This window comes from Erinaceus europaeus, chromosome 2 (assembly GCF_950295315.1).
Source record: "Erinaceus europaeus chromosome 2, mEriEur2.1, whole genome shotgun sequence".
In the NCBI taxonomy this organism is placed as follows: domain Eukaryota; kingdom Metazoa; phylum Chordata; class Mammalia; order Eulipotyphla; family Erinaceidae; genus Erinaceus; species Erinaceus europaeus.
Window position 1 is genome coordinate 170,004,434 of NC_080163.1, and position 18,027 is coordinate 170,022,460.

An 18,027-nucleotide genomic window follows, 5' to 3' on the forward strand; every position below is an offset into this window, starting at 1 on the left:
CTCCATAACACCCAACCAAAAAGAGGTGTGTACTCCTATGTTCATAGCAGCACAATTCATAATAGCTAAAACCAGGAAGCAACCTAGGTGCCCAACAACAGATGAGTGGCTGAGAAAGCTGTGGTATATATACACAATGGAATACTATGCAGCTATCAAGAACAATGAACCCACCTTCTCTGGCTCATCTTGGACAGAGCTAGAAGGAATTATGTTAAGTGAACTAAGTCAGAAAGATAAAGATGAGTATGGGATGATCCCACTCATCAACAGAAGTTGACTAAGAAGATCTGAAAGGGAAACTAAAAGCAGGACCTGATCAAATTGTAAGTAGGGAACCAAAGTAAAATCCCTGTGGTGAAGGGTAGACATGCAGCTTCCTGGGCCAGTGGGGGGTGGGTGTGGGCGGGAGAGATGGGTCACAGTCTTTTGGTGGTGGAAATGGTGTTTATGTACACTCCTAGCATAATGTAGACATATAAATCAGTAGTTAATTAATATGAGGGGGAAAATCAATTGTATGTCTCAAAGTTTCTCAAAACACAAACTGAATCTTTTTAATATATAGGCTGTGTATTTGATATGCGGACTCTCTCAAAAGCCTAGACCAAGTAGATTAGAAGCATCCAATAGCACATCTATATACAAGATACTGGATAATGTACAGCAAACCCTAACAAAAGGACTTTTTAAAGTTAACCCAATCAACAAATAATGTGATGATAACATTAACCATTGATTGTCTTTTTGAACCCTAAGACAGCAGGAACCTCACATCTCCACTATAGAGCCCCTACTTCCCCCAGTCCTGGAACCCTTGGATAGGGCCCACTTTCCCGTATGCATCTCCCAATCCAAATCAAATAATATTGCATCCGCCGATCACAACCTAACCAACGCAACGATTGCCACCTCAACATGCTTCACCTCAGACTGTGTCCAGAGACTTCACGTGTGGAATGACAACCCTTCAGCTACATTACTCGGGTGAGACCTTTCCTTTTATAGTACACTCTAATTTCATCTCAGGTAGTTCACTTTCTAACAAAGTCCCATAACCTAGATATACACCAGTTTCTGTGAGAGAGAGCTTATGTGCACACGTATCCATAAACTACTGCAAAATATATACCTGAAAGCAGAAGTACAATAGAGTTTGCAGTGAGTACCTCCCTAACACTTCCTCTCCACTATTCCAAGCTTGGGATCAACAAGTTGTTGATTGCTCAACAAATTGTTTGGCTTCGTATGTTAACTCTCTTTTCAATCACTAGGTTCCAGATGCCACCATGATGCTGGCCAGGCTTCCCTGGATTGAAGACCCCACCAATGTGTCCTGGAGCTCAGCTTCCCCAGAGACACACCTAACTAGGGAAAGAGAGAGGCAGACTGGGAGTATGGACCGACTAGTCAACGCCCATGTTCAGCGGGGAAGCAATTACAGAAGCCAGACCTTCTACCTTCTGCAACCCTCAACGACCCTGGGTCCATGCTCCCAGAGGGCTAGAGAATGGGAAAGCTATCATGGGAGGGGGTGGGTTATGGAGACTGGGTGGTGGGAATTATGTGGAATTGAACCCCTCCTACCTTATGTTTCTGTTCATTAATCCTTTCATAAATAAAAAATTTTTTAAAAAGATGGAAACAATTATTCCAGTCCCAAATCACTGAGCATGGGAGTCTTTTTAAATATTTTTCAATAGTGACCCACTCTTTTATGCTACTTATAAATACAATCAATATTATAGTTTCTTTTGCACCTCCCTGATAATAACTGAACAAGTGTAATATTTTTATGTATTTATTGACTACTTGTACTTTTTCAGTACCCTATTCATAATACTTGAAATCCTCTAAAGGCCAACGTGTCATTTTCTTCTAGATGTTTCATTGCTGTTGTTAATGCTATGGCTTCTGCTCATTAGCTATAGGACTCTATCATCATTATCAGCTGTCTTTAATTTTTATTTATTTTATTCATATATAATTTATATTATTTTTTATTATCAGCTACAGGACTCTAACTTCATAATCAGCTGTCTTTATTTTCTTTATTCATTTTGAATGTATGTAGAGACAAAGATGAAGAACCGACGTGCAGAACTGTTCTACTATTTCTAATACTTTCCCCCCCTCCCTGCCTCGTGGGTGGAGACTGGGGTTGGAACCAAAGTTAACAACAAGGCAACTTGAGTGCTCTACTGGGTGACACTTTTCTCAAATTTAAGAACTTCCCATAGTCTTGAATTGTCAGATTGTCTCCAGGCATGTCACTCATCTGACTTCCTTATCTTACACTGACCCTGCTGGGGAGCCAGCATAATGGTTCTGCATGTCACAGACTTTCATGTCTGAGGCTCTGAAGTCCCTGGTTCAATTATCAGCTCCATGGTAACCTGGAGCTGAGCAGTGCTCTGTTCTTTCTCTTTTTGTATCTCTCTCATTAAAAATATAAATTACATATTCATATTTTTAGGGTTCAGGCAGTGGCACACCTGGTTGGGCGCACATGTTACAATGCACAATGAACCAGGTGCAAGCCTCTGGTCTCTGCCTGAGGTGGGGAAAGCTTCAAGAGCAGTGAAGCGGGGCTGCAGGTGTCTCTCTGTCTCTCTCCTTCTCTATCTCCTCCTCCCCTCTAGATTTCTCTCTACCCTGTCCAATAATAAGTAAAGAGTCTGTTAAAAAAACATATATATGCACTTTAATTTCTAATATTAAATTGTATGCTAATCCAAAGACACATGCACAGCTATGTTTGTATAGCTAGATAGTTGGTAAGTCAAAATATGGAACCAACCTAAACACAGACAACTAGATAACCATGTTAGAATGGGGCATGGCTGGTGATGCACACAGCTTACACTGCTCTGACCATACACAGGGACCTGGGTTTGAGCCCCTGTTCACCAACAGCAAGAAGAATGTTTAATAAGTGGTGAAGTATGTTTAAAAGTCCATCTCTCCCTTTTTTCTCTTTTTTTTTTAATTCCCCCCCAAGATAATTGCTGGGGCTCAGTGCCTGTACTACAAATTCACTGTTCCTGGAGGCTATTTTTTCCTTTTGTTGCCCTTGTTGTTTATCTTTGTTGTAGTTATTGTTATTTCTGTCATTGTTGTTGAACAGGGCAAAGAGAAATTGAGAGGAGGAGAAGACATAGAGGGGGAGAGAAACATAGACACATGCAGACCTGCTTCATCCCCTTGTAAATTGACCCCTCTGTAGGTGGGGAGTGGGTGGCACCAATGTGGATTCCTAAACTGGTCCATGAACTTCCTACCATGTGCTCTTAAACCATTACAACTGTCCCCCTCCCTTTTTTCTTCTCACTCACCTCTTAATTTCTCTGTTCTTTTTTTATTTTTATTTTAATTTTTAAAAAATTTTTATTTAAGAAAGGATTAATGAACAAAAACATAAGGTAGGAGGGGTACAACTCCACACAATTCCCAACACCCAATCTCCATAACCCACCCCCTCCCATGATAGCTTTCCCATTCTCTAGCCCTCTGGGAGCATGGACCCAGGGTCGTTGAGGGTTGCAGAAGGTAGAAGGTCTGGCTTCTGTAATTGCTTCCCCGCTGAACATGGGCATTGACTGGTCAGTCCATACTCCCAGTCTGCCTCTCTCTTTCCCTAGTTAGGTGTGTCTCTGGGGAAGCTGAGCTCCAGGACACATTGGTGGGGTCTTCAATCCAGGGAAGCCTGGCCAGCATCCTGGTGGCATCTGGAACCTGGTGATTGAAAAGAGAGTTAACATACAAAGCCAAACAATTTGTTGAGCAATCAACAATTTGTTGATGCCAAGCTTGGAATAGTGGAGAGGAAGTGTTAGGGAGGTACTCACTGCAAACTCTATTGTACTTCTGCTTTCAGGTATATATTTTGCAGTAGTTTATGGATACGTGTGCACATAAGCTCTCTCTCACAGAAACTGGTGTATATCTAGGTTATGGGACTTTGTTAGAAAGTGAACTACCTGAGATGAAATTAGAGTGTACTATAAAAGGAAAGGTCTCACCCGAGTAATGTAGCTGAAGGGTTGTCATTCCACACGTGAAGTCTCTGGACACAGTCTGAGGTGAAGCATGTTGAGGTGGCAATCATTGCATTGGTTAGGTTGTGATCGGCGGATGCAATATTATTTGATTTGGATTGGGAGATGCATACGGGAAAGTGGGCCCTATCCAAGGGTTCCAGGACTGGGGGAAGTAAGGGCTCTATAGTGGAGAAGTGAGGTTCCTGCTGTCTTAGGGTTCAAAAAGACAATCAATGGTTAATGTTATCATCACATTATTTGTTGATTGGGTTAACTTTGAAAAGTCCCTTTGTTATGGTTTGCTGTACATTATCCAGTATCTTGTATATAGATGTGCTATTGGATGCTTCTAATCTACTTGGTCTAGGCTTTTGAGAGAGTCCACATATCAAATACACAGCCTATATATTAAAAAGATTCAGTTTATGTTTTGAGAAACTTTGAGACATACAATTGATTTTCCCCCTCATATTAATTAACTACTGATTTATATGTCTACATTTTGCTAGGAGTGTACATAAACACCATTCCCACCACCAAAGGACTGTGACCCATCCCTTCCACCCACTCCCACCCCCCACTGGCCCAGGAAGCTGCATGTCTACCCCTCAACATTGGGTTTTTACTTTGGTTCCCTACTTACAATTTGATCAGGTCCTGCTTTTAGTTTCCCTTTCAGATCTTCTTAGTCAACTTCTGTTGATGAGTGGGATCATCCCATACTCATCTTTATTTTTCTGACTTAGTTCACTTAATATAATTCCTTCTAGCTCTGTCCAAGATGGGTCAGAGAAGGTGGGTTCATTGTTTTTGATAGCTGCAATTTCTCTCTGTTCTAACACATACAACAGAAAAATAATGACCATTACTCATTTTACCACACCACTGATAAACTTGTTGATAATAATAATAATAATAATAATAATAATGTCAGGTATATACTTAATAGGAAAATATTTTGTAATTTAAAAAAGAGATTGCACCATGTCCTTTTGGACAAGGAATATAGAAAACTGAAACATATGAACTTGGAAAAAAGTGAAAGAAACAGAAGCAGACAAGCTGACTTCTAAGATTTTGTAAAAACTATGGTGGTTCCTCTTGTGCACAGCAGTACGGAACTTTGGCAATGGGTTTGGTGTGGAATTACGGCTGTCCATCTTATACTCTTATAAAGCATTACGAAATCCCTAATACAAATGTTAAAAGAGATATTTAGTTTTAACTATCATTTTCCCCCTTTATGTCTCTGGTCTTTTAAAAACAGTCTTAGCAGTTTTAACTCAGGAAGCCATTGCAAAGCAGAATAAATTTAAACCTGTAAGTTATAAAAATAAAAACAACAAAAAATAACTACATATCATACTCAATCAGCAAATCCCTTGAGAAGGAAAAAAGACATGCACAGAGCCAGAGCAATCTCTATTTATACTAATATGAAAACAGAAAAGAGAAGCATGAAAAGTTGTTTGTGGCTACTAGTGATTTTACAACTGCATATTATCGGACATGACTTAGGCTCTGAGAGAGCCTAAGGAAAGACAGCACACGTCTTCTGCCCACCAGAAGCTAAAATTCAGGTGTAAACAAGCATAATGTAAGCAACATCCAAGCAGCAGTGATTCTAAAGAGTTAATGATGGGCTTCAAACCAATGGAAGTCATGATGCTGACAGTACAATGGAGAAAAGAATTCTAGTGGGTCTGAAAAGAGAATAGCACCAAGCCTCCTTTAAAGAACACTTAGACTTTGATGAAAGCATAAAAAGGGAGGAAAAGCACAAGTGTCACAATGAGTTCCAGGAAGCTTTCTTGACACAGAAAACTGACCTCCACACCCAGCTTCAGCTCACAACACCTGCATGGCAGCACTTAGGGCTGCTCCTGACTCGTTCAGGTACTTGCACCAAAAGTTGGTGCTACAAGTCCACTTTGCAAACACAACTACAGCGACTGGGAGGCAGAAGAGTGCTTATACAGAAGGTTTTCATGCCTGAGGCTCTAGAGTCCCAGTGGAACCTCTGGCTGACCACAAGCAGAGCTCAGAGGTACTCTGGTTGTTTTTAAAAGCAGAATTACTGTGACCCAGGAGGGAGCTCAAAAGTCAGAAAGCAGGACCTGCAAGCATAGGATCCTGAATTTGGTTCCAGAACTGAATGTGCCAGAATGATGATCTGGTATATTCTCTTGAGAAGAATTTGACACAAATAATTCACTGTTTCAGCAGGTGTAGAGAGCATATTGGTTCTGCATAAAGACTCTCATACCTGACACTCCAAAGTCCCAGGCTCAGCAGCAAAACCCACCATAAAACAAGCCAGAGTTGAGCAGTGCTCTGGTAAAATAAATAAACAAACAAACAAGTAAATAAATAACAGAGAGAGACAGAGTGGAGGAGGGAGGAATATGAAGAAAAGGCAGTTTATAATAAAGAAAAGCAATGTCCATGATCTAGAAAACTGAATTTTCACTAATTTGTAAAGAGCAGCTATGCCTATAACTGGCATGTAAAGTCAACCTATCCTCATTCCAAGACACTGTTTTGCAAATGCTACCTTTGAAAACAGTTTAAAATAATGTGGAAAATGAACACTTTTTTTTCCCCCTCCAGGGTTATTGCTGGGCTCTGTGCCTGCACCATGAATCCACCGCTCCTGGAGGCCATTTTCCCCCCCTTTTCGTTGCCCTTGTTGTAGCTTCGTTGTGGTTATTATTATTGCCTTTGTTGACGCAATTCGTTGTTGGATAGGACAGAGAGAAATGGAGAGAGGAGGGGAAGACAGAAGGGGAGAGAAAGATAGACACCTGCAGACCTGCTTCACCGCCTGTGAAGTGACTCCCCTGCAGGTGGGGAGCCAGGGGCTTGAACTGGGATCCTTACGCCGGTCCCTGCGCTTTGCGCCACATGCGCTTAACCCACTGCGCCACCGCCCGACCCCCAAAAATGAACACTTTAACACACATAGTTCACCAAGTAGAGCAGGCTGCCCAGAATTGGGCCCTGGCCCCACATGGGAAGAGAATGGACCAGGAGAAGTTTCAATGTAGCCAGTACTCCATCTGTCTCTCTTCACCACTCTTGTCCCTCTGTCTGAATGAAAAAGCAGCCAGGAAGTGGTGAAATCAAGCATACACGAGGACCTAGAACCACAAGGTCAATAATGCTTGAAGTATAAATGCAGTTCAATTCCACTTAACTAGAGAGGGACATTCCCTGATGGAATGAAAAACCATAAATGTAAATAAAGCCCTTACACTTCAGGAAGTACATAAAACAATCTTAAATGTTTCTTAGAACACTGAGTTCCTTAGCAAAAACTTCTTATACAACTATGTGTATGTGTATATATACAAATACATACTTCCTTACATGCTGAGATTCATTCTTAATGCTACCTAATCAAGGATGGTTTTGTATTGCTACAGCATTTGAATATTCCCTACAAATAACAGCGCTAAGTTAATACTTTAAATTCTTGGAGCTAAAAAAATTCTAGCAGAGACACCAGATGTACTGCAAAACCTTTCTAGAAATGATTTCAAAGAGTATTAATCCTTACTGTGTTAGGGCAATCATAGTCCAGACTAAATGGAGTTTTCTCATGTGTGCCTGGAATGGTATTCTAAACTTTTTTTAAAAGTAATTTTATTTATTTATTTTTTTGAGAGCGATGCAGAGAGAGAGACGCACACAGAGAGAGAAACACCCGAGCACTGCTCAGTTCTGGCTTATGGTGGTGTGGGGGATTGAACCTGGGACCTAGGAGCCTCAGGCATGAGAGTCTGTTTGCATAACCATTATGCTCTCTCTCCCCACCCTGTATTATCAACTTTAAGAGAAAGGAAACAACAGTAACTCATTCCCTGGCCCATGTTGAAAAAGGTTTTTGTATAATTAAGAACAATACATTTGGGGAAATAAAAATAAATGACTGAGAGGCTATTACTATGCACTATATACTGATCTAAAAACTGTATTCTACATCACTTCAGTTTAATCCTAACAATACATAAGAGAGCCACCTGAATTAGGAAAGTGACTTCTGTCCATAAAATCTAGTTTAAATTAAGGACAGTAGATCCTCTTTGTGTGGAAAACTAGAGTTTAGTGCTTAGACCCCAGAGTCTGCAGATGGGGTGCAGGGGGTTCAGTGGACTCTGGTGGAAGATAAGGTGTTGCAACACATTTTGAAAAAGTGAAGACATTAATGTCTGAAACACTGGTTTATGAATCTACCTCAACTCAAAACAGCCTATTATTAACCTTCAAAATTCCTTTCAGTTTTTTTTTTTCTACTTGGGATAGAATGATTTAAAAATAGTAGTTATCAAGTGGGCACAATTTCTCTCCATCTCTGACAGGCACCTGCATACTGACCCCATAGCCATCTTAGCCCTTCTGCCACCCTTGGGCAGAGTGGGTATCTCCAGCACCCACTCGTCCTCTTCCTGTTACCTTACAAGGCCTGGTCTTGTTGCAACAGCCCAAGACCAGTCTAAATTTCACCATATGTCTGGCTTTTTTTTCCTAATTTTTTTTAAATGAAGGGAAAGGGTATTTAAAAAATATAATTATTTATTTATTCCCTTTTGTTGCCCTTTTTGTTTTATTGTTGTAGTTAATGTTGCTGTTGGATATGACAGAGAGACATGGAGAGAGAGCAAGACAGAGAAGGGGAGAGAAAGATAGACACCTGCAGAATTGCTTCACTGCCTGTGAAGAGACTCCCCTGCAGGTGGGGAGCCAGGGCCTTGAACCTCTTCCTTATTTCTAAGTTCCATCTGTAAGTGAGATTGCCAGATACTCATCTTTCTCCTTCCAACAAATGGTACTAAACATGGCCACCTGAAGTTCCATACAGCAGGAGGCAAGAGAATGATTTCTCCATCTTCAATAGGTGAGTAGACTTCCCTTGTGTATATGGACCACAAGTATTTAAAACACTCCTCTGTTAACCTTCAAGGTTGCTCCTGGATTTGGACACACCTGTGCACAGATCACTTTGGAGACCTATTTTTCTCCTTTTGCATGGCAGTTTTTTTTAATTCCTCTGATTATTTCCTTTCTGTGTGTGCCTAAGTTGGGCGAGTGTGTGTGTGTGTGTGTGTGTGTGTGTGTGTGTGTGTATTTCTCACAACTAGAATGTATTGCTGTTTCAACTTACCTGACACCAACATTTCATTCAAATGCTTCTAATGTAACACTGGCTCTGACTGGCGTGCTCTGGGCTCCCAGTGTGGGAAAGGGCCCACAGTTCCTCTGGACACTGTGTCTGTCTGGCTGCAATCACAGGGCCAGCACTGCCACCTTGTCTCTCTTTGGTGGGGATCAGATTCCTCTCTTTGACATCAAGTGGGCCAGATTGTACATAGTTCTCATTTCTTTTGTTTTCTTTACACTTTCCTTCTCTTCTCTTCCCTCCCTCTCTCTCTCTTGCCCTCTCCCTCTTTCTCTCCCTCTCTCTATATATTTGTAAACTGCCACATGTATTTATGACCAGAAAGCACCTCATCGAGAGAGCTTATGTGCACACGTATCCATAAACTACTGCAAAATATATACCTGAAAGCAGGACTACACTAGAGTTTGCAGTGAGTACCTCCCTAACACTTCCTCTCAACTATTCCAAGCTTGGGATCCATGATTGCTCAACAAATTGTTTGGCTTCATATGTTAACTCTCTTTTCAATCACCAGGTTCCAGATGCCACCAGGATGCTGGCTAGGCTTCCCTGGATTGAAGACCCCACCAATGTGTCCTGGAGCTCAGCTTCCCCAGAGTCACACCCTACTAGGGAAAGAGAGAGGCAGACTGGGGGTATGGACCGACCAGTCAACGCCCATGTTCAGCGGGGAAGCAATTACAGAAGCCAGACCTTCTACCTTCTGCAACCCTCAACGACCCTGGGTCCATGCTCCCAGAGGGATAGAGAATGGGAAAGCTACCATGGGAGGGGGTGGGTTATGGGGATTGGGTGTTGGGAATTGTGTGGAGTTGTACCCCTCCTACCTTATGCTTTTGTTCACTAATCCTTTCTTAAATAAAAAATTAAAAAAAAAAAAGAAAGCACCTCATCGATACCCTTTGCTACCTGGTGTGAGTTGAGTAAATGTTGCAAAGTTACCAGTCACCAGCAGACTCTAGCAAGTGTTCTAGAAGACTGGTCAGCACAGGCAATGCAGGCAGGTTATTATAATGATTTCTCAACTGAAATTGAACAGCCAAGGTTTTAACACAATGGCTCCCTTAATATTCTATGATGTCTGAACTTGATCCACTGTGGGAGCCTGGCCTTGTTGGTCCTCTAGCTACAGCCTGAGCCTTTTGGGAACAGGAGGTGATGAACACCTTGCTGCTTTCAGAAATTCCAAAAGGATCCAGGGTGAATCTGGGATAACAGAGAGCACATGTTCCCCAGCATGAAGACTGAGTACAAATCCCTGGGCCCTTTACAAGGGGAAGTGTGAGGATTTATGGTATGTATACATTTCACTCTCTTTCACTCTATGTGTCACAGTCTCACATATTGCATAAGAAAAAAAGAAACAAAAATATTTCACCCTGGGATGAAGGAGACTTGTGTGCAACAAGCAGCAGCAAGAACCTGGGTGGCAAAAAGAAAATGTATAGAACTTAGAGATGATTATAGTGAAGACTTCAAACAAATGGGGAAAATACAGCCTTGTGTAAAGAAAAATGTGTTTAGAATTGTTGGTTGTGGCATTTTATATGGTTATACAGAGTCAGAAACATGCAAATGCAAATCCTAGCAGAATTAACATGGGAATTGTTCCCATCTACAAAGAACTTCTATGCGTAAACAGAGCTTATATTTCTCCATGGACTCTCACAGCACAGGTAATACAAGGATACAGTGTTACACCGGGGGCCCAAAGACAGCTCACTCAGGAGTTGTCTACTCTGCCATGTGTACAGCCCATTTCTGAGCCCCCATTCCAGCCCAGGGAGTGCTGTGGCTCCTGAGGAAGGGTCTGTGCTGTGATCCTCTCCCTCTCTCTTCAGCTCTGTCCTCTCTGTATCTGTCTCCAAAAGCTGATCTGGAGAGGAGAGCCAAAGAATAATAAAATTGTTGAATATGGAAATAAAATGTGAATTATATCCAGGATTCCATCACCAAGTAAAAAGAGTTGAGAAAGGTGTTAACCACACCGTGCACAGCCCTGTGGATTCCAGTGGGTGTCTTTAATATCAGTAGAGGTAGATGCTAATAACAAGAAATGAGTACTGGCTAACATTCAGCCACAGGGATTCATCTCCTGTGCAGGTTGTCAAGTAAAACAATCAAGACAAGGAACAAACAGGGGGTGGTTTAACTCATAAAATATTCAAAACCAGGGGCTGACACAGTATCATGAGCAAACTTGGCTGCCAGCTCCCTGTCCCTACCACCACCAATAAGACTTATGAGTGGTGAAGATTTGCTACAGTGTCCATCTCTCTCTTCTTCTCTGCCTACCTCTTCCCTCTCAATTTCTGTCCTATGAAATATTTTTTTTTAAAAAAAGGAACAAAGTAGGCCACAGGAGTTGGGGATTCCTTGTGCAAGCACTGGAGCCCCAATGCTAACTCTGGTGGTAGTAAGACAATCCCAAAACAGACCACATCAGATAATGTCAGGAGCACCTGCTTCGTCATTATGATTTTAATGGCAGTAGGATCATACAGTCACCATGATGGTGACATTGCAAGAGAAAATGATCATTGGGCTGAGACATATGGAGACATCTCAGGTGAGGGCAACTTTAGCATTTGTGACCTGGATGACAGTTTGTGATATTTACCTTCATCTCTATTAATCAGACTGTCTATTTCTATAACATGTTCTTTCTTCTCCAGGGCTATGAGATAGCATGATTAGATGTTGATAACTGTGATAGGAATGAGCTCACCCAGAAGACTGATTATGTCTTGATAGTAAGATAAATGTTGTTTTTAATTGGGAGCTAGAGTTTTATTTATTTATTCCCTTTTGTCACCCTTGTTTTATCGTTGTAATTATTATTGTTGTTACTGATATCGACATTGTTAGAGAGAACAGAGAGAAATGGAGAGAGGAGGGGGAAGACAGAGACAGGGAGAGAAAAACAGACAATTGCACCCCTGTTTCAATGCCTGCGGAGCGAATTCCCTGCAGGTCGGGAGCCAAGGGCTCCAACTAGAATTCTTACTGCTTTGCACCACATGTGTTTAACCCAATTTTGCTCTACAGCCCAATTTCCTTTTTTTTTTTTAATGAAAGAGAAACAGAGGCATCCCAGTCTGTGACACAGTTCTGTTTTTTGGTGGTGTCAGGATTAAATCTAGGCACTCTGGGGTTTCAGCCCTGATGTCTGGAGCACCTACCACTGTGCAATCCCCATTATGCAATAGCTGTTTTTCTTCTTTAAATTTAACACGCTGAGTAGGGCAGTAGAGCAGTGGTTAAGCGCACATGGTGCAAAACGCAAGGACCAGCGTCAAGGAATAGGTTTGAGCCCCCAGCTACCCACCTAGAGGGGAGTCACTCCACAGGCAGGGAAGCAGGTCTGCAGGTGTCTATATTTCTCTCACCTTCTCTGTCTTCCCCTCCTCTCTCCATTTCTCTCTGTCCTATTTAACAATGGCAACATCAATAACAGCAATAATAACTATAACAACAATAAAAAGACAACAAGGGCAACAAAAAGGAAAATAAATGAATAAATAAATAAATAATTTAACACTCAAGACAAGCTGCCACCTATGTGTATATGAGCCAGGAGCAAATAAAATAATCATCTAATGGCTGAGTAAGTTGTAGTCTATGTGCACAATGGAATACTACTCAGCTATAAAAAAACGATGATTTCACCTTCTTCACCCCATCCTGCATGCAGCTTGAAGGAATCATGTTAATTGACAGAAGTCAAAAAGAGAAGGATGAATATGGGATGATCTCACTCACAAGCAGAAGGTGAAAAACAGATCAGAAGGGAAAACACTAAGCAGAACTTGGACTGGAGTTGGTGCATTTCACCAAAGTAAAAGACTCTGGGCAGGGTGTGGGTTCGGATCCTGGAATGTGATAGCAGAGGAGGACCTAGTGGGGGGTTGAATTGTTCTGTAGAAAGCTGGGAAATGTTACACATGGAGAAGAGATTCTGTTTTGCTGTCAACTGTAAACCATTCATTACCCAATATAGAAATTTAAAAGTAGTCATCTAAGGTGTAGAGCTACAAAGTATTTTTTATACTAACATATATGCTATCAGATAATATGAATCATATATATATATATATATATATATATATATAATATTGAAGGGTAGAAGAACTATCTGGGGGAGATGCAGGAGGGCATGGTGATGACCTTTTTTTTTTTTTACAAGGATGCTTTGTAAATAATCCATCACATCCATTACTTGCACCTTCTGGTGGTAATTGGTTCTGTGCATGTTAACAGTGTAAAGGGATACTCTGGGGGCGGCTCTTCCTCACAGATCCACAGGGTCTTAGTCACCTCTGAGGCATGGAGGGCCAGCAGGACCAATGCTCTGGGAAACTTGGGGGCCCCATGCATGTGGGGGAACACCACAGATATCTTCCCTGCTATACAGAGTAGAGAAGATGTTCTCCTTGTAGCGCCCATGCACCACTATCTTAGCGCTCTGGTAAGGGGAGCACTTGATAATGTGGGGTGGTGTGGGCCAGATGGCTGCTCCACCTGCAGAGACTACTGTGAAACAGACAATCCACAAATGCTATGCAAAGGATGTGGAACAGAGGAAGTGAGAGGATGGAGACATTTCAGAACAGGGTGCTACAGAGAGCTGACTTTCTAAGGAGCCACTTTAGAAAGGCAAAATAGAGACAGAACATATTCTGAACAGAGCAAGGTGTTCAAGTGAATCAACAGGGATTGCGTTTAAGTGAGCTGACTTAGGTATCCTGGTTTCCACGATTTTTGGTAATTTAAAGTTTATAAACTAGAACTTGTTATTCAGCTTTTGTAGAAAGAATGACTTCATCTAGAGATCTGCATCCTTGATGAAGAATTCTCTCTTTCTGCAGAACTGTGTACCCGTGTGTGTCTGTGAGTGTGTATGTATGTGTGTGTGTGTGTGTTTCCCCTCTCTCTCACTTCCTTATATCTCTATCCAGTAAACATATAAAATATATATTAGAGGGCTTGGCAGTAGCACACCTGGTTAAGTAAACACAGTACAATACACAAGGATCTGAGTGCAAAAACCTATTCTCCACGTGCAAGGGGGATCCTTCAGGAGCAGTGAAACAGGTCTGCAGGTGTCTTATCTTTCTCTCTCCCTCTCTATCTGCACCTGCCCTCTCAATTTTTCTTTTCCAATCAAACAAGACAAAATGTAAATAAAGGGGAAATGGGTTACCAGAGTTATGGGTTCCTAGTTCAGGCATTTATCTGCAGCAATAACCCTAACGGCAATAAAAAGAAAGAACATAAGAAGGAAAAAGAGAAAGAAAAAAGAAAAGTGGGGGAAAAAAAGCCAAAATGGCTTGCAGGAGTGGTGCATTCATATTGCAGGCACTGAGCCACAGTGACAACCTGACATATTTTACATTTTACATATAAAACGATATATTACGATTCCTCCTAACAAAATATACATAAGAGTTTGTTTTCTCTTTTCTGTGTGAAATTCATACCAACTCAACAATTTCCTCTATAGTAGTGATATCAAAGGTAAAACACTTTAGAATGGAAGGTCGGAAACATCAAGAAGGAACCCGCCCGACACCTACCCACCCCCCCTCTACCGGGCCTCCCTAGGCACAGACATTCACATCAAGCTACACCTGGGAATTGTGGGAGTTAGGTTGCTTGTAGTGGGATGGAGAGCTCCATTCTACCTGGAACTCCATGATCACTTCACTCCAAGCTCTGCAAAGAGTCTTAATTCATTCCAGTAACTGTGCAGGCATCATGGAATCCCAGCACTCCCAGTGAGGGTGATCCAGGCAGCCAGGGCATCAGTTCCTGGGATGGCGGGATATAGAGCAAACCCTGGGATGGAGAAGGTGTGTTCCCAGGTCCTGGAAAGTCCTGGTCTAGTAAGAGTCACAGTGTACACAGACAGAGTCCTGTGTGTGAGAGGCTCCAGAGACACAGAGAAGGAGCCACTGTCTACCTACAGCCACTGAAAAATAAGCGCCCTCCCTAGCAGTGAGCTGGGTCTGATTTCACAACAGGAAGTGTCCCCAGGTTGGACTGTGGGTGGGTCTTGGGCCCTGCCTCTACCACCCCCTCACTTCCTGCAGGTGGCTTTCAATGTTAGGAGCCACATCAGGAAGGCAGTCATGGGCCCATAGGGGGCACTTGGCAGGATGGCTGGGGTTCACCAGTGCTCCCTGCTGGTTCCTACTCAGTGTCTGGGCCTGAGGACACTCTGACCTGGGGTCTCCTCAGAGGTCTGCTCCAGATGGCAGGGCTCTGTGATGATGGAGACAGAAGTGGAGTCTTGTGGTCTCTGGGACAGCAGCTCAGTGGTTGGCAGCTCACTCATTTCCTGTCCACAATCTTGTTGGTGCCCTACAAGGAGAACAGTCAACATGCAGACTCAGGCTGATGAATGGTGCCCATAAGGCCAACTCACCTTGAGCTAGTGCCTACATGGTGCCTTTGGTCCTCCCTCTGAGCCTCAGGATGGAGCCACTGTGTCTGTGGGAGCATCGCCACACAAAGGCAGGGAAACCCTACAGAAAGCAGGATCCCAGGCATAGAATGTGCTGAGTCCCTGGGAGCAAGCTTCCCAGGTTCCCTTGCTTAGAATGCAGACATCCCTTGGTACAGGGTGCAATAGGAACTTTATATTCCGTGATGTCTGGGGTTACATTGCACTGGGTTTGTCTTTTTTCCAGTAGAGGAGGGAGATAGATAAAAAATAACAACAAGAGGCTGGGAGGTGGGGCACCAGGCTGAGGGCACACATGATCATGTGCAAGGATCTGGGTTTGAGTCCAAGTTCCCAACATGCTTAGAGATGAAACACGCTGCAGGTGTCTATCGTTCTCTATTCTCTCTTTTCCCCTCCAATGTATCTTTATTCAATAAAATAGGGAAAAAAAAGGAAAATGACTGACAGGACCAGTGAATTCATGCTGCCAGTAACCAGCTCCACTGAATTACAAGATAGCAAAGAGAGAGGGAGAAAGAGGGAGAGGGAGAGAGAGAAAGGCAGCAACACAGCATTCACACTTATTTCCATCATGTGATGAAGATTGAGCTTGAACCTGGATCTGGCACAGGAAAAGCAGGCAACTGTGCAGTGCGAGGGCTCTTCTCCTGGGCCCATTAGTAACTTCTGCTAGGATCCTGTCTGAGAACATTCCTGCTTATTCATGCCCAATACCATTGAGAGCTTTATTTCTATGGCAGATTATTTGTCAGTTCTGACACTAAATGTGTCCTTCTTTAGAAAAGATTTGATTTACTATTTCTTGCAAATAAAGATAAGAGATATTTAGAGGAGAGATGGGGGTAGAGAGATAGACAGGAGCCTGTAGTTCTGTTTTCCTGTCCATCAAGGTTCCCTGTTGCAGGTGGGGGCTGGGGATTTGAACCTGGATGCTTGTGCACTGTAATCTGTACACTCTACCAGATATGCCACTGCCTGTGCCCTGACATTGCCCTTCTAAACTGTACCTTTACAGAGATCTGTTAAGGAGTCAAACAAATGAAGGTAGGAACACTGATGGCTGCTGTGATTAAATAACTGCAATGGATTGTGTGGAATTGCTCTGCTCACTATACTGACACATGAGGCCAGTCTAATAGACTTTAAGTGTTTCTTTCTTTATTATTATTATTAATATTTTTTAAATTTTATTTATTTAATTTATTTATTCCCTTTTGTTGCCCTTGTTTTTTTATTGTTGTAGTAATTATTGTTGTTGTCGTTGTTGGATAGTAAAGAGAGAAATGGAGAGAGGAGGGGAAGACAGCGAGGAGGAGAGAAAGATTGACACCTGCAGACCTGCTTCACCGCCTTTGAAGCGACTCCCCTGCAGGTGGGGAGCCGGGCTTCGAACCAGGATCCTTAGACTCTTTCTTTATTATTGACTTAACTGCTATGGTCTTGTGACCCACAAGAAGATATTTTCTTTTGAATCCTTTAAAAAGAGACAAGATGGCTGGGCAGCAGTGCAGCAGGTTAAGTGCACATGGTGTGAAGCTCTAGGACTGGCCTAAGGATCCCGGTTCGAGCCCCTGGCTCTGTAAGTGGAGAAGCAGGTCTGTAGGTGTCTGTCTTTCTCTGCCCTCTCTCTCTTCCTCTCCTCACTCGATTTCTCTCTGTCCTGTTCAACAACAATGACAGCAATAACAAAAACAATTATAATAACAATAAAGAACAAGGGCATAAAAAGAGGAAAATAGCCTCCAGGAGCAGTGGATTCATAGTGCAGGCACAGAGCCCCAGCAATAGCCCTGGAGGCAGAGAGAGAGAGAGACATAAGTTTTGAGATAGAGATCCAGGCTCACTGCACCCCTCCACTGCTCATGGAGTCTCCCCTCTGTGCTGTTTGAGCTGATCTGATGTGCATCAGTGGTGTGAACCCGGGGCTTCCTACACAATAAAATGAACTTTGCTGTGGGAGCTCTGTGCCAGTCCTAAAATATCCTTTTCCTCTGTCAGGGCTACTCAGGGACAGCAGGCAGCTTGCTCTATACTTCCATCCTACTGCTCTTCTCAGCTCAGGGAGTTACCAAAGAAAGGACACAGGGGACTGGAAACTCAGAAGCAAATACAAAGCCAGAGCTGACTCAGGGAGTAACTGTGCATAAAAACAGTGGCTAGTACTTCATGCTTAGGATTGCTTTCCCTTGCCCTTCCCATATTAGAGAAAGACAGTTTGCTGTGGTGTGGATTTGAGTTTTAAAAGTATGGCTCCTTTCTTTTTCTTTTTTTAATATTACTTTCAAAGATGTTTTAAAATATTTATTTATTTCCATTTTGTTGCCCTTGTTTTTTTA

General features: G+C 42.5%; 1 long non-coding RNA gene across 1 annotated transcript in view; it reads right to left on the reverse strand.

Annotated features, from left to right (window-relative positions):
- The window catches only part of LOC132536779 (uncharacterized), a 174,620-nt gene extending 159,043 nt beyond the window's left edge, over positions 1–15,577 (reverse strand). Inside the window, exon 1 of the long non-coding RNA XR_009548309.1 lies at positions 15,448–15,577. This is a non-coding gene — a long non-coding RNA (uncharacterized LOC132536779). The remainder of the gene's footprint in view (positions 1–15,447) is intronic.
- Between the last annotated feature and the right edge of the window lie 2,450 nt (positions 15,578–18,027).